Raw genomic sequence first — 13204 nt, 5'->3', positions numbered from 1 at the left:
CCAGGTCCAGGGAATGACCAATGACATACATGTCCATCTACGAGCACCGGTTCATCAGGGGGTGTCCTTCATCAATAGGAAGGGGTTCCACTCCCTGATATGCAGTTGGTGTGCGATCAAGTCTGCACCTGATACCCAGGCAGTGTGCAAGACGCATACTCCTGAGGCACTCTGAATTTCCCGCCACCTTCGAGGTACTCTGCTGCGTGCGGGGTTGGCTCCTGGGTGACAGGGATTACCTGCTGAGATCATGGCTAATGACACCTGCTGGAGGCTCCAGACTGACTTGGAGACCCGTAATAACAATGCCCGGGCAGCAACCAGGAGCGTCATTGAATGGTGCATCAACGTCTTGAAGATGCACTTCTGATACCTGGACCACTCTGGTCAGGCTCTCCAATATAGGCCCAGGATGGTCTTGAGTATCATTCTGGCCTGATGCATCCTGCACAACATTGGGCAGTGGAGAGGTGACATGCTGGAGGAGGGAAGAATGCCAGGCTTCATCTGATGAGAAGGATGATGTGGGTGTCCAGAGCAATCTGGGCTGCAGTCCAGGCTGGCAGGGCAGGCCGCCCAATGTGTGATATGCACATGAGACAGCAACGTCATCTCTTGATTTGCCAACTAAGAGGCTTGGCCACCAGTGGGTCTGCAGTCCTGTCCCATCTCTCCATTCCGCGCCCCCACCCTTCAAAATGGAACCTCCTTCCTCATAATCGCTCACCCCTTCACCTGTCTATCAGCCCTTCACTGCACCTTCTTTGTCCCTTGGCCCTTCACTCCTACCCACTACCACAGCTCCCCCTCCGAGGCTCCAACCAGAATCACCACAGGGTACTGACCCTGGGTTGGCAGTATCAGCGAATATTGTCCACAGGAGGGAGGATAATGATGACTCGCTATGAAAGGTACTCCTAATTGTCTCACTCCTGCCTTTAGAATCACAGTCCACTGTCTGCCAGGGTGACTCCTGCACAGGTGCTGGCAAATCCATCTCGCAGGCCTATATATCCTTAGGGGTGGGGTCGGGGGCTCAAGGGATGGTGAACGGTTAGGGCTCATTCATCGGAGATGCTGTCATGCAAGGCGAGCTCAGACTTCTGACCTCGTGCCCTGCCACAACTCTTTGAGGGTTACACCAGGCGGGACGTTCATGTGTCATGGGGACGAGTCCCACCCCAACATCCAGCATCCCCTCCAACCAAACAACACCCCCCCCCCCGCCAACTCTCTACACCCAGGCCCAGCCCATCAATAACACCCATCAGACAGGAGTTAGAGGCCAGCCAGACTGTTAGGGAAAAGTGTTTAATGGTAACTATATACATTATTGTGCCTTGACCCCTCACTATCACCTATGTGCTACACCCATGCCAACTTAAGTGTTATCTAACTTCCTTATTTTACGTTGCCTACTGCTCTGTCTAAGTATTATCCCAAACGGTACATCAGAAGGGAGGCGGCAAGCTGTATGTCTGGCCCTCTGTTCTGCGATGCCTTTGGCGGTCGTCCTCTGGAAGGCCTGGACCTGGATAGGCCCAGCTGACTTTCGGATGTGACAGGTGACGACAGGTCAGCCTATTCTGCCTACTTCCCATGAAATGCGCCAGTGTCAGATGGGGAGGAATTCAGAGCGCTGAGCTGTTCCACCACCTCCCCTTTGCAAGTCACCAGCATGGGCCCCATCACTTCCTCTTCCCTCGGGGTGCTCGATAGCTCCTGGGCTACTCCATGGGACAGAGTTGAAGCCGGAGTGAGCTCTGGAGGTTCCCTGTCACCTGGCGCTGCCAGTCCAGGAGGCCCACCCTCGTCTGTGCCATGGTCTTGATGCCCTCAACCATGGAGCACTGAGACTGGGACACGCCCCTCATTGAGTGAGACATGTCCCTCACTACCCCTGTCATATCTCTCACTGTCTTGGCCATGTCCCTCTGACGCTGTGCCATGTCCCTCTGAGACTGTGCCATATCCCTGTGAGACTGTGTCATGTCCCTCTGAGATTGTGCCATGCCTGTCGCAGGTCCCAAGGTCAGTCAGTGCCTGGCCAATGCTCTCGCTGCCCTCAGACATGGCCCTTTGTGACTGGGCCATTCTGTGGAACACCGTAAAAATATCCATGTGGGCCTGTTTGGCAATGACTGGACTCCCCTGTCCTATATCTCAGCCATCAATCGCACAGTGTGCCTCAAGCCTGGTGCCATGTATTGTCAGCACCGTCTCCTGTGCCTGAAGGTGGTTGGACTCCTCTAGCTGTTCCTGACAAACCTTGTGTAAATCCTAGTTCTGTGTCTGCATCTCTACCAGTGATAGAAGCATACTTTCCAGAAGTGCAACACCTGTACAGACTATAGCTGTTCCTTGGGATCGGGCAGCCCTCCAACTGCCTGTACCCTCCGGAGTCCCTGCCTCCACCTGCAGCAGCATGTGTGATGTGTGCACCAAAAGACCCACTTAAATTCCCACCGAGGTGACAGTCTCTGCGATAGTGGAGGGTGACGGTGACAACAATGACGAGAAGTCGGTGTCTTCCCCGACTGGTGCTCTGGGGTGTACTGGGGATGTGGCATGAGAGGGCAGCGACCTCAGATGGCCCAGCATCGACCGCTGCCGATTCTGCAAAACAAAAGGCAAGAGCCATGGTGAGATCTTGGGATGGACAGATCTGTGGGAGAGGGGTGACTCACTTGCTATTTGGACATCAGCTTTGCATTGGGCCCTCACTTGGTTGTCGCATACCAACCTCCTTTTCAGACACTTGGCCTCGCCTGCTAGCTCCATTGCCCTCTGCTTTGCAGGGGTCTGCACGCTCATGTCAGGGATGCCCCCTACGGTCTTCTGGCGCTCTCGCCTGTCATGGGCCGCCTTGTCCCAGGGGACAGGGAATGGAGGCAAGTTCTATGGAGAATGCTGAACATTTGCATGTACTGACTCACTTACTGAGTAGCACCCCCAATGGGAACGTGAATTGCACACAATTGAGTCCCAGTTTCAACAGTTAGTCTCCCAAACTGAGAATTCCGGCCATTATCCGTGGTTAACTAAAAAAGTTAAAGATGGTGTCAAACATAAAGAAAAGGCATATAATTGAACAAAGATGGGTGGCAGGTCAGATGATTGTACAGAATAGAAAAAACAGCAAAGAATGACTGAAAGATTAATAAGGAGGGAAAAGTTAGAGTGCAGGAGAAAGCTAGCTGGAAACATAAAGACAGATAGTAAGGGTTTCTATAGATATTTAAAAAGAAAAGAGTTAACAAAGTACCATTGGTCCTGTTGAAAATGAGTCTGGGGAGCTAATAATGGAAAATTAGGAGATGGCAGATGAATTGAGCAGATATTTTTCGTTGGTCTTCACTATAGAGCATGCAAGTAACAATGTGAATCGGGAAATGGAAGGGAGTGAATAATTCAAGAAAATTGTAATCGCCAGAGAAGTGGCACTGATCAAAATTGTTGAAGCTGCAGGTTGACAAGTTACCGGGTCCGGATGCATTTCATCCTAGGATCTCAAATGAAGTGGCTAGTGAGGTGGTTGATGCATTGATTTTAATTTTCCATAATCCCCTGGATTCGGGGAAAGTTCCTTTATTGAAAATAGCAAATGTAACTCCTTAATTCAAAAACAGAGGGAACCAGAAAGCATTAAACTACAGGCCAGTTAGCTTAACATTTGTCACAGGGAAAATATTAGAATCTATTATTAAAGGCATTATAGCAGGGAACGTGGAAAATATAAGATGATCAGACAGAATAAATATGATTTTGTGAAACAGAAATCATGTTTAACTAATTTATTAGAGTTGATTGAAGAAATAATATGTCATGTGGATAAAGGGGAAACGGTGGATTTCCAGAAGGTATTCGATAAAATGCCACATCAGAAGTGTTAAGTGGCTTCACCTCTCTTATTCAAAGCAGAAAACATTTAGCTTTTTTTAATGTGGTGAAAAGCTGCCAATCATAGCAAGAATGTTGATAAACATTGTGGTTAGCATCAGCGCCAGGTACTTGAGATGCATTCAAGCGTGAAAGGAAAGATAGGTGGTACAACCTGCCTGCTTACCATGGGCTGGGGACGAATGGCAATCCCACAATCCTTAGGGAGTATGAGCTTCCCAATGAGGGGGGGGGGGGGGAGAAATCATTAGCAGGGTCCCTGCATAAATAAAGCTGGCCAGTATGGAACCAGCTAGAGAGGAGAGAGCAGCAAGAGAGTACAGCAGCTGCTGTATATATATGTAATTATAAATAAATGTTATTTCTTTCTATTCTACAACTCGTGCTGGATTCTTCGGGCCCTCACAAAAATAGGTAAACAATCCACCAAGCTCTTGTCTCTGGAGCAATAAAACTGTCAATCACTAGGGTGTGAAATATATTGAAATTGAATGGGATTTTTGCATTTCAAAGGCTATCAAAGGATTTGAAGCCCTGTCAAGTGTTCTTGGCTTTTGAGGAAGCCTCTGAACCTTGGAATAACTGCTGCTTTAAACACATTTGTCTGAGGCAGCAGAGTTTAGATGTTAGGGAAGGGTAAATGAAAATGCAGTGATGTTTCACTGTACTGCCTGGACTGCTCTTCAGCTTTCAGGCAGGGCTGACTGATAGGCGTCTCTGATGGGGGTCTGATGGGAGTCTCTGATGGGGTCTGATGGGATCTCTGATGAGTGGTCTGATGGGAGGGACGGATGGGAGGTCTGATGTGGGTGTCTGATAGAGGTGCTTGATGGGGGGGTCTGATGGTGATGGGGTGATTGACAGGGAGTCGGATCGGGGTTACTGATGTGGGGGTCATGGGTGAGGTGGTGGGTCACTTTTATGCATGCATGCTGTGAGGGGTGACCCGTTATTCCCGTGGTGGTGCGATGCCCCTGCATGTCGGCGGGGCAGGATTTGCATTGTGAGGTGGACGGTCACCTTCCTATGGGATTTTGGGTGCATCTCAGTTATACACTGACCTCCTTGAATCAACTCAGGGTCCACCATGTCAGGGCCATGCTTGGGTAATATTATAGCCCAACCCAAGGCCACGGGATCTGCACCATCAGGTTCCGCGTGGCCTCACCTGAGTATGATCTCCCCAGATGAGGGGCAGAGCTACACCCTTAACCTGGGGGACCTTGGGACTTAAATACCGCTGCCTAAGTGTGGGGCTGGCACGGAAGACCCTTTGGACATGAGGAGTGTATTGAGAAGGTGAATAAATGGACATCCGGTGGTGGCCATAGAGTGAGTGGTCACACATTTGGTGGCTTCTGCTCATGGCAGTTTTTTGGACCTTTTCCCCGGTTAGTAGGTGGATGTGAGGCGGAATATAGGTGTGGGAGAATGAGGGGAAGAGACTGACCCTCTGGTGTATGGAGCTGAGGGCCAGAAGCGGTCGAAAAAGAGGGAATCAGTTGATCAGAGCTGGTGCAGTGCCTGCAATGCACATGGAGATGGCAGAATGGCAGGGAGCGACTATGCCGGCTCAGTGGTTGATGGACCAGCTGGTGAGCTTCTTGAATGAGAGGTTCACCCAGCAATGGAAGGAGCGTCTGGAAGACCTGGCCCGGGCAGTAGATTTGATCAAGGCATTGGTCGACCGCATGGAAACGAAGCTGGCGGCCCAGCATCAGGCAATCCAGAAGATTGAGGAGGTGGAGGGGGAACACAAGGAGCAGCTTCTCTCAATGGCAGTGGAGATGGGGCTGATGCGGAAAAAAAGCAGAATCAGCTCCAGGAGAAGGTGGAAGACCTTGAGAACCTGTCACTTTGGCAGAACATGAGGATCGTGGACCTGCTAGAGGGGAGTAAAGCAGCCGAAGCTTGCGCGTATGTGGGGAGGATGCTGGAGAAGCTGCCAGGAGACGGTGCGTTTGCAGGCCTTTGGAGGTGGATAGAGCACACAGGGTGCGAATGAGGAAGCCCCAGGGGAGCAAGCCACCAAGGGCGATGGTGGTGTGGTCACACCGGTTCCAAGGAGCAAATTACGAGGTGGGCCAAGCAGATGAGGCGCTGCACCTGGGAGGGCAGTAAAATCCGAGTATACCAGCACCTGGGTGCAGAGTTGGCCAAGAGAAGAGAGAGCTTTAACAAGGTCAAGGCAGCCTCTACAAGGAGTTGAAGTTTGAGCTACTGTATCCGGCACGTCTGTGGGTGACCTACGAAGGCCGGGAATTGTACTTTGGATCAGCGGAGGAGACATTAGAATTTGTCAGAGACAATGGACTGGCAGGAGAAGGTGGACCTTGAACTTTGGTGAGGATGCTGTTATGATGTTGTGGTTAACATATGTTTGGCACCATTTCTTTATTTTTCAGTTTCAGGTATGGTTTTTTTATTTGTCCTTTGTTGAACGATGGGAGGTTGATCTCTTTGTTTGGGTTTGGGAGGGGTTGTTTTTGGTTTGTTTGCACTCATGTTCAAGCGAGTTCAAGCGGGGGGGGGGGGAATCAGCGGGGGAAAGGATGCTAGGCGCCATGGGCGGGGGCTGCCAGACTAGCTGGGCGGGCTAGTTCACGGAAGCGCAATGGAGTGGAAAGTCAGTGGGGGGATGGGGGCAGGGGCTGGTGCTGGGGGATCTGGGGGAGGGGGAGGTGGGGAAGTACTGCTGACAGGGGAAGGTTACTTGAAGTATAAGGGGGGAAAGATCGATGATGGTGGGGGCCTGAGGGTGGGCCTGGGGAGGTGCGGGACACGGGCTGGAGGCTGGCACAAGAGGGCCTATGGTTGATCAGCGGCAGGGGGGTTGGGACATGCCCCCCGACCGGACTGTTCACTTGGAACTTGCGAGGGCTGAATGGGCCAGTCAAGAGGGCCGATGTGTTCGCACACATAAAGCGATTGAAGGCGGATGTGGCCTTGCTACAAGAGACACACCTGAAGGTGGTGGACCAGATTCGGCTGAGGAAGGGATGGGTAGGGCAAGTGTTTCATTCAGGGTTGGACTTTAAAGCGAAGGGGCAGGTAATTTTGGTCAATATGCTGGTGGCATTAGAGGTGGGAAATATTATGGCTGACTCTGGGGAAGGTACGTTATGGTAAGCGGGAAATTAAAGGGGATGCTGGTGGTGTTGGTCAACATCTATGCCCTGAACTGGGATGATGTGGAATTTATGAGGCGGGTGCTGGGGAAAATCCTGGATTTACACTCTTATCGGCTGATTATGGGGGGGACCCTTAATACGGTCCTGGATCCGAGATTGGACGGTCGAGTTCAAGGTCGCGGAGGGTGTCGGCTACAGCTAAGGAGCTTCGGGGATTCATGGAGCACATGGAAGGGTGGGGGGGGGGGGGGGGGGGGGTTGAATCCGAGAAGATGTGGGATGCCAAGGGCAAACATTTTTTCACTTTACTCCCATGTGCACAAGGCGTACTCCCGAATAGATTTTTTCGTGGTAGATAAGATATTGTTGGCAGGGGTGGTGGAAGTCGAATATTCGGCAATAGTAGTGTTGGACAATGCCCTGCACTAGAACCCCCAACCGGGGAAGAAGGGATGAGGAGGTTTCTGGGAGGGCTGGAGTTCACAAAGATTGATGAGGAGCTGGTGGAGGGCTTGCGGGCCCCAATGGGCTTGTAGAAGTGGTCGAGGGGTTGGAGGCGTTGCAAGCGGGTCAGGCCCCCGATCCAGACGAGTACCCGGTGGAATTCTATGAGACGTTCTCGGGAGATCTGGGACCCCTGCTGGTAAGGGCCTTCAATGAAGCAAAGGAGTTGAGAGTACTCCCCCCCCCCCCCGACGTTGACACAGGCATCGATCTCCCTCATCTTAAAACGGGATAAGGATCCACAAAATTGTGGGTTGTATAGGCCAATCTCCGTGTTAAATATGGATGCGAAACTACTGGCAAAGATCCTGGCCACAAGGATCAAGGACTGCTTCCCAGGGTGTTTGTTGAGGGGCGGCACTTGGCGACCAACATTAGGAGGTTGCTTAATGTAATTATTTTTAAAATATATATTTAGCATACCCAATTCATTTTTTGTTTTCAATTAAGGGGCAATTTAGCGTGGCCAACCCTCATAGCCTGCACATCTTTTGGGTTGTGGGGGCGAAACCCACGCAAACACGGGGAGAATGTGCAAACTCCACACGGACAGCGACCCAGAGCCGGGATTGAACCTGGGACCTCGGCGCCGTGAGGCATCACAGCTAACCCACTGTGCCACCGTGCTGCCCCTGCTTAATGTAATCATAATGCCTCCAGAGGGGCGTGAGGTGGAGGTGGTGGTCGCAGAGACGGCCTTTGATCGGGCGATGTGGGAATACCTTTGGGGGGGTTTGGGTTTGGGCAAGGATTTGTGGATTGGGTTTGGTTGCTATACCAGGCACCGGTGTGGGCGTGTGGATGAATCGGGTGAGATCTGTCTACTTAAGGTTGTACCAGGGGACGAGGCAGGGGTGCCCACTTTCCCAACTGTTGTTTGCCTTGGCTATAGAGGCACTGGCATTAGCATTGAGAGCGTTGAGGGCCTGGCAGGGGATAGTACTGGGGTGGGGGAGGGGGGGGGGGTTAGAACACAGGGATGATCTGCTTCTGTACATATCGGACCTGCTGGGGGGAATTGGAGGGATTATGGGGATATGAGAAGAATTCAGCCAGTTTTCAGGATACAAATTGAATATGGGTACGAGTGAGTGAGGTCTTTGCGAGCCAGGCGAGGGGAGAGGAGAAGAGATTGGGTGAGATGCCGTTCAAGGTGGTGAGAGGGAGGTTTCGATATTTGGGTATCCAGCTGGCGCGGGAGTGGCAGCAGCTGCATAAACTGAATTTGGTGAGGCTGGTAGAACAGATGAGGGGGGACTTTCGGAGGTGGGCTGCGCTCCCGTTGTCATTGGCGGGTTGGGTACAGACAGTTAAAATGACGGTCCTCCCGAGGTTTTTGTTTGTTTTCAAGAGCCTTCACAATTTCTATCCCCAAGGCGTTTTTCAAAAAGGTGAATGCAGAGATCTTGGGATTTGTTTAAGCGGGTAAAGGGTGGCCATGCCTTCAGTTGCCTTGGCCCCAAGCTCTAAGATACCCTTCCAACAGCTCTCCACTTGTCGACCTTGCTTTCCTCTTTTGCTACACTCCTTGAAATCCACCTCTTTGACCATGCTTTTGGTCATCTCCTTATGTGGCTTGGTGTCTTACTTTGTTTATATAATTCTCCGAAGAAGTGCCTTGCGATGTTCCATAATATAAAAGTGCTACATAAATATAAGGCTGTGCAATGATGTTTTTAATGTGTGGTGGTTATTGCAGGCTGACCATCTCATGGTATAACGGTGACTGGTGTTATAACCCACCCGAATCCTATTGGCTGGTGACAATTGGTTACCCCATGATCCTTGGAGAATAAGTGATCCCTGAAAGAGGGATGGGGCAATTGTTAGCAGTGTAGTTGTATATATAGAGCTGGCCAGTGTGGTACCAGCTAGGAAGCAGTGGTGAACTACTGTTGCTGTCTACATGATGTTGTAAATAAAGTTACCTTCTGTTTGATTCTACAAAGCCGTGCTGGATTTTTTGTGGCCCTCACAAAAATTGATGACAAGGCTCCATTGTAAAGACTCTACTGTGAAACATTAGTATGGTTTGTGCATGGTAATATGCAGATGTATATGAGGTCACAGAGACCCAGGTTAATTATGCCCGCCATTTTGCCCGCTCCTCCATCTTCCACACCCTCACCTTACCAGATTATTGTTGTAATAGCCATCCAGTTGACCCCGACCCCAAAACTCATAACTTTCCCATACTTTCTCTTCCTTTTATAGGATTCCCTTTATCAATTATATATTGATCAGTTGAAATGAATTCAGGACTGGCATGTTCCTATGAGTAAGAAGGATAAATATGGCAAATTTTGGGAACCTTGGATAACGAGAGATATTGTAGGCCCTGTCAAAAAGAAAAAGGAAGCATTTGTCAGGGCTACAAGGCTGGGAACAGACAAAGCCTGTGTGGAATATAAGGAAAGTAGAAAGGAACTTAAGCAAGGAGTCAGGAGGGCTAAAAGGGGTCACGAAAAGTCATTGGCAAATAGGGTTAAGGAAAATCCCAAGGCTTTTTACACGTACATAAAAAGAAAGAGGGTAGCCAGGGAAAGGGTTGGCCCACTGAAGGACAGGGGAGGGAATCTATGTGTGGAGCCAGAGGAAATGGGTGAGGTACTAAATGAATACTTTGCATCAGCATTCACCAAAGAGAAGGAATTGATGGATGTTGAGTCTGGTGAAGGGTGTGTGGATAGCCTGGGTCACATTGAGATCCAAAAAGATGAGGTGTTGGGCGTCTTGAAAAATATTAAGGTGGATAAGTCCCAGGGCCTGATGGGATCTACCCCAGAATACTGAAGGTGGCAAAAGAGGAAATTACTGGGGCCTTGACAGAAAGCTTTGGGTCCTCATTGTCTTCAGGTGATGTCCCGGAGGACTGGAAAATAGCCAATGTTGTTTCTTTGTTTAAGAAGGGTAGCAAGGATAATCCAGGGAACTACAGTGGTAGGGAAATTACTGGAGAGAATTCTTCGAGACAGGATCTACTCCCATTTGGAAGCAAGGGGTCATATTTTGTGAAGGGGAGGTCGTGTCTTACTAACTGGATAGTGTTTTTCGAGGCGGTCACAAAGATGATTGATGCAGGTAGGGCAGTGGATGTTGTCTATATGGACTTCAGTAAGGCCTTTGACAAGGTCCCTCACGGCAGACTGGTACAAAAGGTGAAGTCACACGGGATCAGAGGTGAACTGGCAAGATGCATACAGAACTGGCTAGGTCACAGAAGGCAGAGAATAGCAATGGAAGGGTGCTTTTCTGATTGGAGGGCTCTGACTAGTGGTGTTCCGCAGGGATCAGTGCTGGGACCTTTGCTGTTTGTAGTATGTGTCAATGATTTAGAAGAAAATGTAACTGGTCTGATTAGTAAGTTTGTGGATGACACAAAGGTTCATGGAATTGCGGATAGCGATGAAGAATGTCAGAGGATACAGCAGGATTTAGATTGTTTGGAGACTTGGACAGTGAGATGGCAGATGGCGTTTAATCCGGACAAATGTGAGGTAATGCATTTTGGAAGGTCTAATACAGGTAGGGAATATACGGTGAATGGTAGAACCCTCAAGAGTATTGACAGTCAGAGAGATTTTGGTGTACAGGTACACAGGTCACTGAAAGGGGCAACACAGGTGGAGAAGGTAGTCAAGAAGGCATAAGGCATGCTTGCCTTTGTTGGCCAGGGCACTGAGTATAAAAATTGGCAAGTCATTTTGCAGCGGTATAGAACGTTAGTTAGGACACGCTTGGAGTATAGTGTTCAAATGGCATGGAGGGCATTAGCTATGAGGAGAGGTTGAGTAAACTCGGTTTGTTCTCACTGGAACGAAGGAGGTTGAGGGGTGACCTGATAGAGGTCTACAAAATTATGAGGGGCATAGACAGAGTGGATAGTCAGAGACTTTTCCCCCAGGATAGAGGGATCAATTATGAGGGGGCATAGGTTTAAGGTGCGAGGGGCAAGGTTTAGAGAGAGGTACAAGGCATGTTTTTTCCACAGAGGGTCGTGGGTTACTGGAACTCGCTGTCGGAGGAGGTGGTGGAAGCAGGGATGATAGTGACGTTTAAGGGGCATCTTGACAAATTCATCAATAAGATGGGAATAGAGGGATCCGGACCCCGGAAGTGAAGGAGATTTTAATTTAGATGGGCAGTATGGTCGGCGCAGGCTTGGAGGGCCGAAGGGCCTGTTCCTGTGCTGTACTTTTCTTTGTTCTTTGTTGTTTGAGTCTCCAATTACTCACTTGAGCCTGCCCAGCGTTTTCTCTACCCACAGCCCCTGTTCTTATGGTGTAACCAGTATATCACAGAGCAGAAATGTCTTATTGATATTGAGAGTAGTCCAGGAACTTGAAGCCACATTTGAAATATGATCTAGTTCTACATTGATTAGGATCTTACCAGAGATATGAAATGAAAAAGTGTAGCAGACTCTAGACAGAAGCAGAGTCTTAATTTTATCCCAATGCAGTCCAGTGCAAAAGTCGTGACTTGATCCAGTGAAGTCTAGAAATTTGAAGTCAGAAATGAAAAAAAATCTACAGCAAGGTATTTTCCAGATAGGTAGATCAGGGAATGGGCTGTGAATCATCAGACAGAAGCTATTCAAATTAACAGCTAACTTGATATTTGGGTTCAAATAAACCCATGGTTAGAATCAGGGGAATTTAATCAGCAGAAGTGAGCATTTAGAGGGGGAAAGGGCAATGATGTCAGCAGATGGCCACAGATGAGGAGCTCCCTAGGGAGCTGACTGCACAGGAGCCACCTTAAAGATTATTTGAGGACCAGGTTCTCAAACCTGAGACTAAGGTTATGGTTTACCAGGTGGCAGTGATCACTTCACCTCTGTATCCTTCTTAGACTTGGAAAACCTACAGCATCCACCTCAAAGCACTGGAGAAGTATCACCAGCAATACCTACGCAAGATACTCAAAATCCAATGGTAAGAAAGACAAACCAACAACCAACAGTTGCCTCCTGAGACAACATGCCCATCATTGAGATGTGAATCACTCAAAACAAACTCTACTGGGCAGGACATGTCAGTCAAAAGCCTGACACCCAAAGCAACTGCTCTACTCAGAATTCATTTGCAGCAGAAGACTCCTAGGAGGACAGCAGAACATTTTTCAGGATGTTCTCAAAGCATCCCCAAGAGGTCAAACATCCTTGCCAATTTATGGAGGATCCTGGCTTGTTCCTGACCAAAATGGTGAAGGCTCATTCAGGAAGGCACCAAACACATTAAGAGACTTCACCATGAACACGCAACAGTAAGATTAAAGCATTGGAGAGAGCACCGAAACTCTAAACAACTCATGGACACAGCCTGCCAAGCACCACATGCTCAGCATTCAGCTGGGTCAGCATATTGCACAAGAGCTTTGTTAGCCATCTCAGAACCTATTGAATCAGAGGAAGCCAGACAACCTCAGTCACAAATGATTGCCTGAGGAGGAGAAGGATGAGTGGTCATTACATACAAGAGATAGATCGCTCTCATCTGTCTGGTCAGATCTTCTATCTGGACACAGTTGACACAACCATTTTCCATTTGATGAACTGGTAGCTGAGAGGATGCTTACTAGATCCAGCCATAACACCAGCAGTTGTAGATTTATTATGAACTTCCAGGAGATTGTCAGGTGGTGGTGAATCACCTTCCTAAAATGTT

General features: G+C 49.2%; 2 protein-coding genes across 3 annotated transcripts in view; one reads left to right on the top strand and one right to left on the bottom strand.

Moving 5' to 3' along the window:
- The window catches only part of kalrna (kalirin RhoGEF kinase a), a 1222490-nt gene that overhangs the window by 157737 nt on the left and 1051549 nt on the right, over positions 1 to 13204 (top strand). The window lies entirely within an intron of this gene.
- The window catches only part of LOC119961937 (ropporin-1-like), a 122809-nt gene that overhangs the window by 100293 nt on the left and 9312 nt on the right, over positions 1 to 13204 (bottom strand). The window contains exon 2 of one of the 2 annotated variants that reach the window (XM_038789525.1): positions 11928 to 12032. The exons of the other annotated variant lie outside the window; for it this stretch is intronic. The gene's annotated coding sequence lies outside the window, so the exon portion shown is untranslated. The remainder of the gene's footprint in view (positions 1 to 11927; positions 12033 to 13204) is intronic. 2 annotated transcript variants of the gene reach the window in all.

This window comes from Scyliorhinus canicula, chromosome 2 (genome assembly GCF_902713615.1).
Source record: "Scyliorhinus canicula chromosome 2, sScyCan1.1, whole genome shotgun sequence".
NCBI lineage: Eukaryota > Metazoa > Chordata > Chondrichthyes > Carcharhiniformes > Scyliorhinidae > Scyliorhinus > Scyliorhinus canicula.
Note: the sequence above shows the minus strand (reverse complement) of the source record. Positions and strands in the feature narration are given on the sequence as shown.